Genomic DNA, 15,028 nt, shown 5'->3' with positions numbered 1-15,028 from the left:
AAAATTAAGAGAAAGTAAAAGCATGCAATTGACACCAAACTTAAAATATGAAACTAGACTCAAATAAAAGACTCTAAACCTACAAAAATAGAATATTCCTAATCTAAGCAACAAGATATACCGTCAGTTGTCCAAACTCGAACAATCCCCAACAACGGCGCCAAAAACTTGGTGCACGAAATTGCAATCACACTTTTGCAATCCCGCACAACTAACCAGCATGTGCACTGGGTCGTCCAAGTAATACCTTACGTGAGTAAGGGTCGATCCCACGGAGATTGTTGGCTTGAAGCAAGCTATGGTTATCTTGTAACTCTTAGTCAGGATATCAATAATTCTCAGGTTTAATTGTGAAAAGTAGAAGAACATGAAATAAATACTTGTTTTGCAGTAATGGAGAACAGGTTGAGGTTTTGGAGATGCTCTATCTTCTGAATCTCTGCTTTCCTACTGTCTTCTTCTTCATACACGCAAGGCTCCTTCCATGGCAAGCTGTATGTAGGGTTTCACCGTTGTCAATGGCTACCTCCCATCCTCTCAGTGAAAATGTTCAATGCGCTCTGTCACAACACGGCTATTCATCTGTCGGTTCTCGATCATGTCGGAATAGAATCCAGTGATTCTTTTGCGTCTGTCACTAACGCCCCAGAATCACGAGTTTGAAGCTCATCACAGTCTTTCAATCCCTGAATCCTACTCAGAATACCACAGACAAGGTTTAGACCTTCCAGATTCTCAAGAATGGCTGCCAATGGATTCTAGCTTATACCACGAAGATTCTGATTAAGGAATCCAAGAGATACACACTCAATCGAAGGTAGAACGGAGGTGGTTGTCAGGCACACGTTCATAGGTGAGAATGGTAATGAGTGTTGATAAACTACTATTTCATGGCTTACCTGCTCAAGAGCCCATCAAGCACTTGAGAGATTTCCAGGCAGCCTGTTCTACTGTCAGGCGTGATGGTACTGATGAAACTTCAATTTTGCTGAAAACTTTCCCGTTTTCTCTTGAGGGAAAAGTAAGAGAGTGGTACTACACTCAACCTTTAGCAAATGTATCCAACTGGGATACACTCAAAAAGGAGTTTTTGGAGAAATTCTTTCCATCTAAAGTTACTGATAAACTGAGGAAGGATATCTCCACCATTGTTTAGGATGACAATGAGTCTCTCTTTGAATACTGGGAGCGCTTCAATAATCTTCTGGAAGCATGCCCCCACCACAGAATTGATAAGATGGTGTTACTCAGCTATATCACACAGGGTATGAGGCCCCAAGATAAGACCACATTGGAAAGTGCTAGCAATGAGTCTATGAAGAAGTACAAGATCACTGATGAGGCATGGCAATTGATCAGTGATTTAGCTGAATCTACTAGGAACCACAGGCAAAGACAAGGCCGTTCAAAAGCCGTTGCAGAAGTATTCTCTAACAGAGAGACTGCGGCTTTAGCTCAGAGTATATGTGAGATGACCAACTTGCTGAAGCAGATGCAAATGAATCAACAACAAGCTCAGCAAGCTCAACCTCCTCCACCACAGCAAAACTAACAGCTAGTCCCACAGAGAGTTTGTGGAATCTGTGCTGATTATAGCCATTATACTGATGAATACCCGTAGCTCCAACAAGAAGACAACATGGTGGCATCTACTTATAATTTCTATGACTGCCCCAACCAAGGGTACAATCAAGGTGGAAATAATAACCATGGATGGCAGGATAATTCTAACCAGAATTGGAGGGACAACAATAACAGAGGAGGCAGAGATAATCAGGAAAATCAGAGGTGAAATAATAACAACAACAGGTAATAGAATCAACCTTACAGAGCACCTCACCTGAGGTAAAACCAGGGACCACAGAATAATCAACAGCAGACCTCTCAATTCACTCATTCTTCTTTATCTCATAATAAAGAGTTACTACAATCTTTTGAGCGAAGACAGCAGACCATGGAAAATAACATCATGAATATTATTAATGCCAGTCTGAATGGTCTGACCTCTACTTTGCAAGCTCTTGTCTCACAGATTGGAGCAACACAAAATTCTAATAACCAACCTTCAAACTCCACTGGAATCCCCTCTCAACCATTACCGAATCCAAAGGGAGGCATTAATGCCATCACCCTAAGGTCCGGAACCACACTGCAGGAGAGGAATCAGGAGGAGCCAAGCTCACCAGAACACGCCTCAGCTGAAGAGGTGGTAGAAATAGAAGATGTTGAAGAGGAAGAGGATATACAAGACATAGCTGAAGAAGAAATAGCTCAACCACAGGAGGAAGCACCAAAAGGCGCAGACACTACAGAAAACACTACGCCTATTCCATTTCCACAACTTGCAAGGAAGCCCAGGAAGCAGCTGGAACCCGATCCTAAAATGGTAGAAATATTCAAAAAGGTCGAGGTAATTGTTCCTCTTTTTGATGTTATTCAGCAAGTACCTAAATATGCAAAGTTTCTAAAAGATTTATGTATCCATAAAGACAAAATTAATGAATTAGAAACTATTCCTTTAGGTAGTTTTATATCTACTTTAATGGGAGGATTATCTGAAAAATGTAGTGATCTAAGTCCTTGTATAGTTAGCTGTACTATTGGTGGTGTAGTGATTTATGATTGCATGTGTGATTTAGGAGCATGTGATAGTATAATGCCTTTGTCTATATATGATATTTTGAGGCTCCCTCCCTTAAAAAGGTCGGCAGCTCGTTTTGTGTTAGTAGATAAAAGCATTATTACAGTGGCTGGAGTTGCTGAAGATGTTTTGGTGAATATTAAAGGGCTTACATTTCCCACTGATTTTTATATCTTGGAGATGCCCCATAATGATTCAGATAAGCCATCATCAATCCTACTTGGAAGACCATTCCTGAAGACATCAAAATTCAAATTAGATGCTTTTTCAGGAACATACTCCTTTGAAATAGATGGCCGCATAGTAATCTTCAATCTGAATGGAGTCATTAACAACCCTCCAGAAGATCATTCTATCTTCCAGTGTGATGTCATAGATGAAAGTGTAGCTGAAGTTCACAAGGAAGAGTTAGAAGAGAGGCACACTGGACAAGGTCCAAGTGTGGGGACCCTCTTAATTGACAATGAGGGCACTTCGTCATTTTCACAAGCTCCAGATAATCCAGAGCCTGCCCATGATCAGAAGTTAGAATTGAAACCCCTCCCTCCACATCTCAAATACGCTTATCTTGAAGATGAGCAGAAGTTTCCAGTTATCATTGCAAGGGAACTTACTTCTCAACAAGAAGAGCAGTTGCTTGATGTGATGAGGAAGCATAAGAAGGCAATTGGGTGGAGTTTGGCAGACATAATAGGCATCAACCCTCAAGTATGTGAGCACAGAATATTTTTAGAAGAGGGAGCAAGACCTGTCCGTTAACCCCAAAGAAGATTGAATCCCACCATCTTAGAAGTTGTCAAAAAGGAAGTGACCAGACTATTGGAAGCAGGTATCATATATCCCATTTCAGACAATGAATGGGTAAGCCCAGTACAAGTGGTGCCCAAGAAATCTGGAGTCACTACAGTGAAGAATGAGCATGGAGAGCTCATAGCAACTAGAGTTCTGAATGCTTGGAGAGTTTGCATTGATTACAGGCGTCTCAACCAAGCTACCCGTAAGGATCACTACCCACTTCCATTCATTGATCAAATGTTGGGTCGCCTGTCAGGTAAATCACATTATTGTTTTTTAGATGGTTACACAGGTTATTTCCAGATTCATATAGCTCCTGAGGATCAGGAAAAGACCACTTTTACATGTCCTTTTGGGACTTATGCTTACAAGAGAATGCCCTTTGGCTTGTGCAATGCACCGGCTACTTTCCAAAGGTGCATGATGAGTCTTTTCTCTGACCTTATTGAGGATTGTATGGAAGTTTTTATGGACGATTTTAGCGTTTATGGTGATTCTTTTAACCTTTGCTTAGATGGATTATCTAGAGTATTAGATAGATGTGTTAATACAAACCTTGTATTAAATTTTGAAAAATGTCATTTTATGGTAAAACAAGGGATTGTATTAGGACATGTGGCATCTAATAATGGCATTTCTGTAGACCCAGCAAAGGTGAATGTTATTTCTAGTTTACCTTACCCCTCCTCTGTGAGGGAAGTCCGTTCGTTCCTTGGCCATGCAGGTTTTTACAGGAGATTTATTAAGGACTTTAGTAAGGTAGCACTTCCCTTATCCAGATTACTGCAGAAGGATATTGAGTTCGAGTTCAGTGACGATTGCAAACAAGCGTGTGATAAGCTGAAGACTGCTCTGACTCAAGCTCCAATTGTGAGAGGACCAGACTGGAGCCAGCCGTTTGAAATCATGTGCGATGCTTCCAACCATGTAGTAGGAGCAGCGCCGGATCAGCGTGAAGGTAAGGATCCTTTTGTTATCGCTTATGCATCTAAGACTTTAGACACTGCCCAGTCCAATTATACTACTACTGAGAAAGAGCTTCTTGCTATTATTTTTGCTCTGGATAAATTCCGGGCTTATTTACTTGGTACTAGAGTAGTAGTGTATTCAGACCATACAGCTTTAAAGTATCTATTAGCTAAAAAGGAGTCCAAACCAAGACTTATAGGTTGGATACTGCTGTTACAAGAATTTGATTTAGAAATAAAGTATAGGAGTGGTAATCAGAATTTAGTAGCAGACCACCTGAGTCGCCTTGAGCATATTAAGGATGATTTTACTCCTATAGATGATAATTTTCCTTTTGATAACCTGCAAGCAGTATATGAGGTAGTCCCTTGGTATGCACCTGTCGCTAATTATTTAGTTAGCCGCACATTTCCTCCAAATTTTTCTAAGCATCAAAGAGACAAGCTGAAAAGCGAGTCTAAATATTATATATGGGATGACCCATATTTATGGAGATGTGGCGTTGACCAAGTAATCAGACGTTGTGTGCCTGAATCAAAATTCCAGTCCATTTTAGAGGCCTGTCACTCATCCGAGAGTGGAGGACATTTTGGCCCTCAAAGAACGGCTAGAAAAATCTTAGACTGTGGATTCTGGTGGCCTACTCTTTTTAGAGATGCTGCTGAGTTTTGTAAATCCTGTCTCCCATGCCAGAAATTTGGTAATATATCCAGGAGGGATGAGATGCCTCAACAAATTATGATTTTCTATGAAATTTTTGATGTTTGGGGCATTGATTTCATGGGTCCATTTCCAAATTCTAATAGATATTTTTATATATTGTTAGCTGTGGATTATGTTTCCAAATGGGTGGAAGCAATTCCTACCCGTACTGATGATGCTAACACTGTTTTTTCCTTTGTGAGAAACCGTATTATATGTCGCTTTGGATCACCACGAGCAATCGTGAGCGATCAAGGCACCCATTTTGTAAGGAGACTAACAGGATTAATGAAGAAGCATGGGATAATTCATAAAGTTGTAACAGCTTACCATCCCCAAACTAATGGGCAAGCCGAGGTGTCAAACAGAAAAATTAAGCGTATCTTGCAAAAGATAGTAAAGCCACTTAGAAAAGACTGGAGCACCAGGCTACAAGATGCACTTTGGGCATATAGAACAGCTTACAAGACACCCATTGGGATGAGTCCTTTCCGCTTGGTTTATGGAAAAGCTTGTCATCTCCCAGTTGAAGTAGAACACAGAGCCTTTTGGGCAGTTAAGGAGTGCAACATGGGAATTGAGAAAGCCGGAGCTGAAAGGAAGTTGCAACTGCAAGAACTGGAGAGCCTTCGCCTAGAAGCTTATGAGAACTCAAGAATCTACAAGGAAAAGATGAAGGCTGTACATGATCAAAACATCAAGAAGAAAGAGTTCCAACCTGAGGATTTAGTCTTCCTTTACGAATCTCGACTAAGGCTCATGCCAGGTAAGTTGAGATCAAGATGGGAAGGTCCATACAGAGTAGAGAAGGCCGAACCGTACGGAGTTTATTACCTAAGCCATCCTTCAAGCTCTGAACTTATTAAGGTTAATGGACAACACCTGAAGCTATACCATGGTGAGAAGATGCAGAGAAACAAGGAGCTTGAGATCTTCCTCTTGGAAGATCCCCACATAGCAGAAGATTGAGCTAGTGGTGTGTCCAACTTACGGACGTTAAAGCAAAGTGCTAGGTGGGAGACAACCCACCATGGTATGATCGTTCTTTTCTTTATTTTTCGTTTTTCCTATTCAATAACTCTTCTCTTTATTAGTACTTTCGTGCATTTGCATTTACATGTTTTTATTTTTCATTAAAAAAAAAAATTTTCGCTACGCGACGCGATTGCATCAGCGACGCGTCCGCGTCGCTTGGAGGGTAAAGAAAAATAAAAGTGAACAGAGAGTCACACTGGAGCGTGGCTAAAGGCGTGCCACTGGCACAAATCGACCCACGCGACTGCGTCCCTGACGCATTCGCGTCGCATGGGAATCATGGCCTCCCACGCGACCGCGTGCCTTGAGTTTTTGACGTAAAAGGGTGCACAATGAAATATTGTGCGAGAGTGGTGCTGGAAGCACAATCCTTATCACGCGACCGCTGGCGACGCAGCCGCGTCCTCCATTTTCTGAAGCACACTCACGCGATCGCGTGACCCACGCGATCGCGTGACCCACGCGATCGCGTCACCCTATTTTGGCAAATAAATTAATTTGAAAAGAGAGTTGTGCTAGCGCGAGGCTGCACTCGCGCCAGAAGCATAATATGGGTCACGCGACCGCGTGACCGACGCGATCGCGTGACCATACTTAAAGCGCATCAACGCGAACGCGTGCCCCACGCGGCCGTGTCGCATGCGCCGCACAGCTCAACCTAATATTGCCACATATCTTATCTTTCTCTCCTCCAAATCCTAATTTTTCTTTTCCCTCCTTATTTCTTCTTTCTCCCTTCTTCCTTCTATCTCACCTATCACTTTCTCTCTCCCACCTCCATTACCAAGGTTCTATTTTCTTCCTCCTTCTTTTCTTTTCTATCATTATTGTTATTTTATATGTTATTTTATTTTTCTTTTCTTCTTTTCATTATTCTTATTTTCTTTTTTTTTCTTCTTTTTCTTTTTACATGGTGTTAGAAATTTATTTAAGTCATTATTCCTCATTATATGCTTGTGGATTGTTACAAATTGTTTGACAATTATTATTATTATTTTTAAGGGATTGCTTGCATGTTCACCTTCATACTTTCTATATCTTATTTACCATGCATGCCATGTGTTTGTGAAAAAGCCCATATAGCATTATGCACTTTTCTACATTACTTTACTCTACCATTCAATGCTTGCTTTTCACAAATTCTCTTTACTATTGTTTTAATTGAATTTAATTGTCAATACAAACATTTTGGCTTGTTACAACTGATGCTTGGTCTATGCTACTCATGCCATTTTCCGGCATGCTAATAAACACCTTGCATCCACTTATGTTTCGATGCACTCACTATTTTTCATTGATGGCTTTTCATATGTACTCGAGAGCATGTGTTAATGTCAATTACATCTTAATGTGCATCCATCACCACTCTTTCGTTCTCTTCCTTGCTATATATCTATTTGAACTTAATTTACTTTCCCCTCCCTTTTTCAGGATGGCCACCAAGAAAGGAAAGGAGAAAGTAACTCCTAAACCCCCAGCAAGAAGAGGAACTAAAAGAGCATTAGTGGCAGAGCCCCCTTCAACCGCAGTCAAGCCCTCAACAAAGAGAGTTAAGAGGATAATAAAGGTTGATGAAAAGGAGAAAGCCTTTCCAGCAAAGGACACTGCGCGATTTCCCAATCGCTACTGTGAGCAGATGTTCCCTATCCTGGCAGAAAAGAACTATAACAATGAATACCTTCTTATCCTCCCGTCCAATATTGCTACCTTTGTTGAGCCGCAAATTGAACGAAGACAATGGGGTTTCCTATGGAGACAGCCGAGACAGGTCAATCTTTCTTGGGTAGTTGAGTTCTACTCTAACTTCTACATGTCAACCCTGCAGTCTGTTTATGTCCGGCAGAAGCAAGTCCCCATTACAGAAGAGGCCATTCAGCAAGCTTTGAGTCTTCCCCCTATTCCAGAAGGAATGGACGCATTCCAAGAAGCCGCACTTAAACGCCAGAGGTACCAATTTGACTGGGATTCCGTTCTCGGAGTTATCGCATTACCTGGCAGCCGTTGGATCTACGGATACCACCGTACCCGCCCTAAGGGAATCTTGGCTTCAGCACTTACTTTGGAAGCTCGCGTTTGGGCACAAATCATGTCCCATTACGTCTTTCCGAGCACTCACGAGTCCTCCTTCACTGCGGACATGGCCGTTCTACTATGGTGCATCCTTACAGACCAACCTCTGAATCTCTCAAGCCATATCCGGAATGCTATAGGACACGTACAAATTGCGGGCAATTTACCTTTTTCTGCCTTGGTCTCAGATCTTGTCTCAGCAGCCGGAGTCTCCTACAAAGCTGGGGACACCAAAGCCGTGCTTCCACGGGATGATTAGTATGTCCCTAACGGGAAATACCTCAGACTTCCAGCAGCCACTACAAGTCTTCCTACTGCTCCAGTTGAAGATAATCCTTCTTCAACCCCACAAGCACTTACAACTGATGAATTGCTCCAGCAGATAATCAAAAGGTTGGATCGACAAGAACACAAAGCTAAGTTGAGAGAGCGCCACAACAACCGAAGATTCAAACACCTTAGGGAGCTACTTAGAGGAGATTGCAAAGATTCGGACACCCCGGAATCCACTTCTTTTACCAGCACAGAGAGCCATGACGGTCCCGATTGTGGAGATACTACTTCCAGCCCACCCCTGTTCCTGACAGATGGCACCGAGGACGGTGCAAAGCCTTAAGTGTGAGGAGGTTGGTCAGTACCTGACTTCCAGAGGTAATTTCTCTTCTCTAGCACCAATAATTAGGATATTTTAGTTATATTTTCTTTCTTTTATATAATAGAATAATTTGCATAGGTTAGGATAGTTGCATGCATGTTCTACTTAATTGAAAAGACAATAAGTTTCTTCTAAGACTCTATCTTTGGAACAAAATTTCACTAATTTTTCAAAATTTTTATGATAAAATTGCTTGAGTTGTATTTGGAACATGATGTTTGAGCTAAAGAACACACAACCTGTGAAAGATTTGAGCCTTTATGTATGGTTACGTTATTTAACCATAATTATTTCATTCTTGTGTGTTTACTTCTCTATGATTGTAATCTATATTTTGTTTTATCTTATATGTCCAATATTTATTATATTTACATGCTTGCACATGATTGAGGCCATTATTTGTTTAAACTCACTTATCCAAAATAAGCCTACCCTTTTTAATTACCTTTGTTAACCACTTTAAGCCTTTAAATCCCATTTGTTCTATATTTTACCACATTACTAACCTTAAGCTGAAAAACAATTGTATATCCCAAACTGAATCTTTGGTTAGCTTAAGATAGAATTGTGTGTGCTAGTTAGGTATGGGAAATTGTGGGAACAAAAGTTGTTAAGGGAATGTGTCATGAAAATTTAATGGGAATTTGGATACCTACTCATGTGAAACTATAAGAATAAAAAAATCTATGTGAATTGATAAGCTATATTTATTTTAATGTGTAAAAAAAATAAATAAAAAGTGATACATGAGAATGGATTGAAAAAAGGAAATTCTGGGTAGCTAGGTATAAACTTTAAGATTACATTAAAAATATATAGGTTGGGTTGAAGCTTGGGTTAATTAAAGATTCAATTTATCAGCTCACTTAACCATATGTATACCCCTACCTATACCTTGGCCCCATTACAACCTTGAAAAGACCTCATGATGTTTGCATTGGTATATTAACTGTTGTTGATTGGTTAGGAGAAAAACAAAAGTTAGAAAGTATGATTAGAAAAGGATAGAGTAATTACCCTATATATTAGAGATTAGAGCGTACATACATTATCAGTGAGGGTTCAATGCTTGAATTTTTGTAAAACCCGGTTAATTAACGGCTAATTAACCCATAAATGAGAATTTATTCTAGAAAGCCTAAAATGTGATTTTTATGGCTAAATGTGATAGAGGAGATTGAGACGAGAATTTTGGTACCAATTTTATAGAATTCGGACCAAGATTGGACCGAACGGGCCAAACCGGGCCAATTGGACCCAAAGTGGGCCCTTGGCCCAACATAACTAAACCAAAACCCTAGTTTTCAGCACTCTCTCTCCTCATTTGTTACACACACAAGCTGAAATTAGAGAGAAAGGGAGGAAGAACACTCTCTCAAGTTCTCTCCCTTGGTTGATCTTCAAATCACCATAACTTTTGATCTAGAGCTCCGATTGCCGCCCCGTTTGCGGCCACGCGTTCACCGCAGAGAGCTCTACAAAACCCATACAACTAATCTTGAGGTAAGCCACGTGTTTCTGTTCGAAATTCCAGCCCTTATTTTCGAGTTTCATGGGTAAAATGTTGAGATTTTGGGCTCTTTGATGTTATAGGACCCAACTCTCTTGAAGGAGAAGGTTAATCTTGTCTCCTTGGACCTTGGGTATGGTAAGACTCTCAACCCTAGTGTAATTTGTGATTTTATGATGTTTGGATTTTGAGATGTTGTGTATGGGTATGATGGTTGTGGCTTAGGTTGTGTATATGTGAATATTGGAGCTTGATTGGTGACTTTGAAAAGCTTGGAAAGGGTTTGGTGGTGAAAAATCTGTTCTTGGAGGTGTTGAGGCCTTGAGAGCTTGTGGATAAGTGGTTTGAAAGTGCTCCGGTGGAGCTTGGGAAAATCGGCTAAGGTATGGTTTCGGTTTCCCATATCTAATATGTAATGTGGTAGGAAATACTTAGGCTAGAGGCCCTAAGATAGGCATTGAATGGTTGATGTTGTTAAATGATTGAGATATATGATGTGGTCATATATGTGATGATGAGTATTGATGCCTTAATGGTATGATGTATGAGAAATATGCATGTTGTGATATATGCTTGACGATTGGTTATGGTTGAATTGTGGATTGAACCATGTTGATGGTGAGTATGATGTTGATTGTGTACAATAATGATTTATTGGAATTGGTGTTGTTGAGAATTGGCATGAGGAATAGTATATGATATGTCAATGTGTTTGAGTTTGAGCCACTTGGGTGAAGTGGGGTAAAATGATGAAATAGTGATTTTGGTAAATTGTGGTTATGTGTCAATGTGTGAGTTGAGGAGGCTTGATGTTGAAATTGATACATTTTGATTGATTTCAAAGAAAAGGGATGAAATTGGCATGTTTTGATTGATTTTGAAAAGAGTTGAAAATGGTTTGTTTTGAAAATGGCATATTGTGGTTTTGTATGAAAATATAGTTTTTGGGCATACTTTGACGGGACATAACTTGGACTACGGATCTCCGTTTTGTACCAAATCTGTTTAGAAATGAAATTGGATCCGGGATGTCCATACCGTTCGAAGAACGGGTGAAAAACGATTTAAAATGAGGAAGTTATGTCCATGGGAAGATAGGGGTTTGAATCTGTGAATTCTGCAGCTTTTAACTTAGAAAATTTCTAGCAGAATAACCCCTTGCGCGTAGGCGCACTTGGCGCGTGCGCGCCGATCTTCCAGAAAATGCCATTCACGCGTACGCGTGATGTGCGCGGGCGCGCCGATTGTGCTGCACCCAATGCCCAGCCATTTTACAGAGAGTTATGCCAGAACTGTGCCGGTGTTGTGCTTGGGGCACGAGAACACCCGCGCGTACGCGTGGTTGACGCGTGCGCGTCGATTGGCAAATTTTGAATCCACGCGTTAGCGTGCATGACGCTTGCGCGTCGATGAGTTTTTGAGGCCATCCACGCGTGCGCGTGGAGTGCGCGTACGCGTGGCCCTGTTTTCATCCCAAAGTTGATTTTTGAGTTTTAAAAGCCAATTCTCATACTTCTAAGCCTCCGATCTCACCATTTATGTCTTAAATCATTATGACATGCCTAGCTATTAAAAAGGGGCTAGTGAATGAGGTAACTTGCGAGTGAAGCAAGGGAATTATGAATGATCAATGAGGATCAAGATGATTATGTGAGATGCGGAGGATGGTGGTGGAAGTGCTTGTTATGCCATGGGCCGAAAGGCTATAATTGTTAATGAAATGGCTGGTTATGGATTTAACCGTGAGCCGGAATAGCTGTGTATGCTATGAATATTGGCTGGTTATGGATTTAACCGTGAGCCGGAATAGCTGTGTATGCTATGAATATTGGCTGGTTATGGATTTAACCGTGAGCCGGAATAGCTGTGAATGCTATGAATATTGGCTGGTTCTGGATTGAACCGTGAGCCGGAATGGCTGATATGGATGTTGATCCATGGATGAGGATTCCTGGATGTTTATGCTGAATCATTGATAATTGTGATTTGCACTTCCACTATCTGAGATACGAGTTTCCCTGGGTAGTAGCAGTGGCTAGCCACCACGTGCTCCAGGTTGAGACTTGATACTCTGGTGACCCTATGTCGTAAGTGTGGCCGGGCACTGTGAAAGACCCGGATGAGCTCGCCCCCGAAATATTCACCAGTGAGGGTGATGGATATGGATCATGTTTATGATCAAGTTTATAACGAGTATAACTCGAGTTGGGGATGCACGACAGAGGGACAGTCCAATGGTTAGCGACCAGGACTTGTCGGGTTGGCTCTATAACCGACAAGATGATATCATCGGCCACTAGGAACAGGCATTCATCATATGCATACTATGTGAATTGTTTGAGATTGCCTATTTGACTGCATATTACTTGCTAATAGTCTAAATGTCTTAACTGCTCCTATTTGTATATTCTTTGTCTGATATAACTGTGTTTGCTACATTATACTCCTGCTGGTGGTTGGGAGGTGAGAAGGAATTGGAAAGGGAAGTATTAGTTAGACTGAAGAATCTTTAGTCAGATGCCCTTATATGGTTTAGCTTGTTTATAAGCTTTGATATTATCTGGAGGAAGTTATAGGATTGCCTTTGGCTTTCCTCTATTATTATGTATTATATATGTGGAAGCTGTTACCATGCTGGGGACCTCTGGTTCTCACCCATGCGGATTTTGTAGTTTTCAGATGCAGGACGTGAGGTTTCCCGCTGAGGCATGCTGGAGACTTCTAGATTTGCGAAGATCCTTTGTTCTCGGGGCTATGTTTTGGTCTATATGTTTTGCTTAGATACTTTTATCTCCATTAAATAATACAAACTGTGATGACTCCTCTTATGGGAGATTTTGGAGAATAGGTTTTATGTATTTGTGTCCCTTTGGGTTTCCTTTGGGGTTTTCCTTATTTTATCATATGTATATATTGCTATGCTCGGACCGCTTATCTTCGCAGCCGGATCTTGAGTCTTGATATTCCTGTTTTTGACACTCCTTTGTATATATATAATCTCGCGTTGGTTATCCATGTTCGTTACGTTATCGATCGGAGTGTTGCGCTTTCGAGTTGCGATTTTTGTTTACCCCTTTTTCTACAAAGGCTCCTGGTTATAATCAATCATTCATACTACTATACGTACTAAGTTTTTATTTTAGAGGTTGTAATACCTTGCCATCTCTGAATTATGACTTAAGCATAAGACTCTGTATGGTAGGGTGTTACAATTTTCATGTTCCCTGCTTTCATAGGCTATCCTCTTGCATTTTTATCTGTTTTACTGTATAAGGGTAGAATTAGTGGAATTTGATTTGTAATTGTTTCAAAGAGCTTATTTACTTTTGAACTTTATGGCTGTGTTGGAGAACATGGCTGCTGCTATGCAAGCCACTGCTGAGGCTCTTGGTCAACAGATGAACAACCATGGTAATGATGGAGGTGGAGTTCAGGGTCCGATGACCTTGGCAAACTTTTTGAAGGTTAATCCGCCTAAGTTCAAGGGAACTACTAGCCCGACTAAGGCTGATACATGGTTTCAGGCTATAGAGCGAGCACTGCAAGCACAAGTGGTACCTGAAGGACAGCGTGTCGAGTTTGCCACCTATATGCTCACCGGTGAAGCGTCGCATTGGTGGCAAGGCATCCGACGTCTTCTGCAGCAGGGTGATGACTATATCACTTGGAATGCCTTTCAAGAGGAGTTCTATAAGAAGTACTTTCCGACTTCTGCTAGGACGGCTAAGGAACTTGAATTGTTACAGCTGAAGCAGGGTACTATGTCCATATCAGAGTATACTGACAAGTTTGAGGAGCTGTTCAAGTTCTCTCGTATGTGCCGAGGAACTCCGGTGGAATATGAGGAATGGAAGTGTGTTAAGTATGAAGGAGGACTCCGGAGTGATATCTTCAGTTCAGTGGGACCAATGGAGATTAGGACTTTCTCCGAGTTGGTGAACAAGTGTAGGGTTGCTGAAGAGTGTGTGAAAAGGGCAACCGCTGAGAAAGGGAGTCACAAAGGATCATTCCCACAGAACCGAGGGAAGAGCTTTGCACCTAGAGGTCCGTCTTTCAAGAGGGGAGGCTCTTTCAGGAGGCCCAACAACAACAACTCCCAAGGAAAGAAGTTTGGGAAGCAGCCTCAGAATGATCAAGCTTGCACTAGGTGTGGGAGTCACCATCCGGGAGCACCATGCAAGGCCGGATGGGGTATATGCTACAATTGTGGAAAAGCAGGGCATAAGATCGCAAGCTGCCCGGAAAAGCAGAAATAAGGTGCTGGGAAAGCACAACAGACTGGTCGGGTGTTCACCACTTCAGCTGTAGGAGCTGAGGGATCCGAGACACTTATTCGAGGTAACTGTGAAATGGCTGGTCAAACTTTAAATGCTTTATTTGATTCGGGAGCATCACATTCATTCATTGCATTTGAGAAAGCCCATGAGTTAGGCTTGAAGATTGTAACCTTAGGTTATGATCTAAGAGTGTACAATGCTACCCATGAAGCCACGGTAACTAGGCTAGGATGCCCGGAAGTTTCCTTTAGGTTCAAGCAGCGTGATTTTGTTCATAATTTAGTCTGCTTGCCGATGATCGGTCTTGATCTTATCTTGGGATTGGACTGGTTATCTAAGAACCATGTCCTGCTTGATTGTTCTACAAAGTCGGT

General features: G+C 41.4%; 1 non-coding gene across 1 annotated transcript; it reads right to left on the bottom strand.

The window, feature by feature from the left end:
- Positions 1-1,123: 1,123 nt before the first annotated feature.
- On the bottom strand, positions 1,124-1,230 carry LOC130964247 (small nucleolar RNA R71). Its single transcript, XR_009080348.1, has one exon. It is a non-coding gene; the product is annotated as a small nucleolar RNA R71 (small nucleolar RNA).
- Positions 1,231-15,028: the final 13,798 nt, after the last annotated feature.

Source organism: Arachis stenosperma, chromosome 2 (genome assembly GCF_014773155.1).
Source record: "Arachis stenosperma cultivar V10309 chromosome 2, arast.V10309.gnm1.PFL2, whole genome shotgun sequence".
Lineage (NCBI taxonomy): Eukaryota > Viridiplantae > Streptophyta > Magnoliopsida > Fabales > Fabaceae > Arachis > Arachis stenosperma.
Note: the sequence above shows the minus strand (reverse complement) of the source record. Positions and strands in the feature narration are given on the sequence as shown.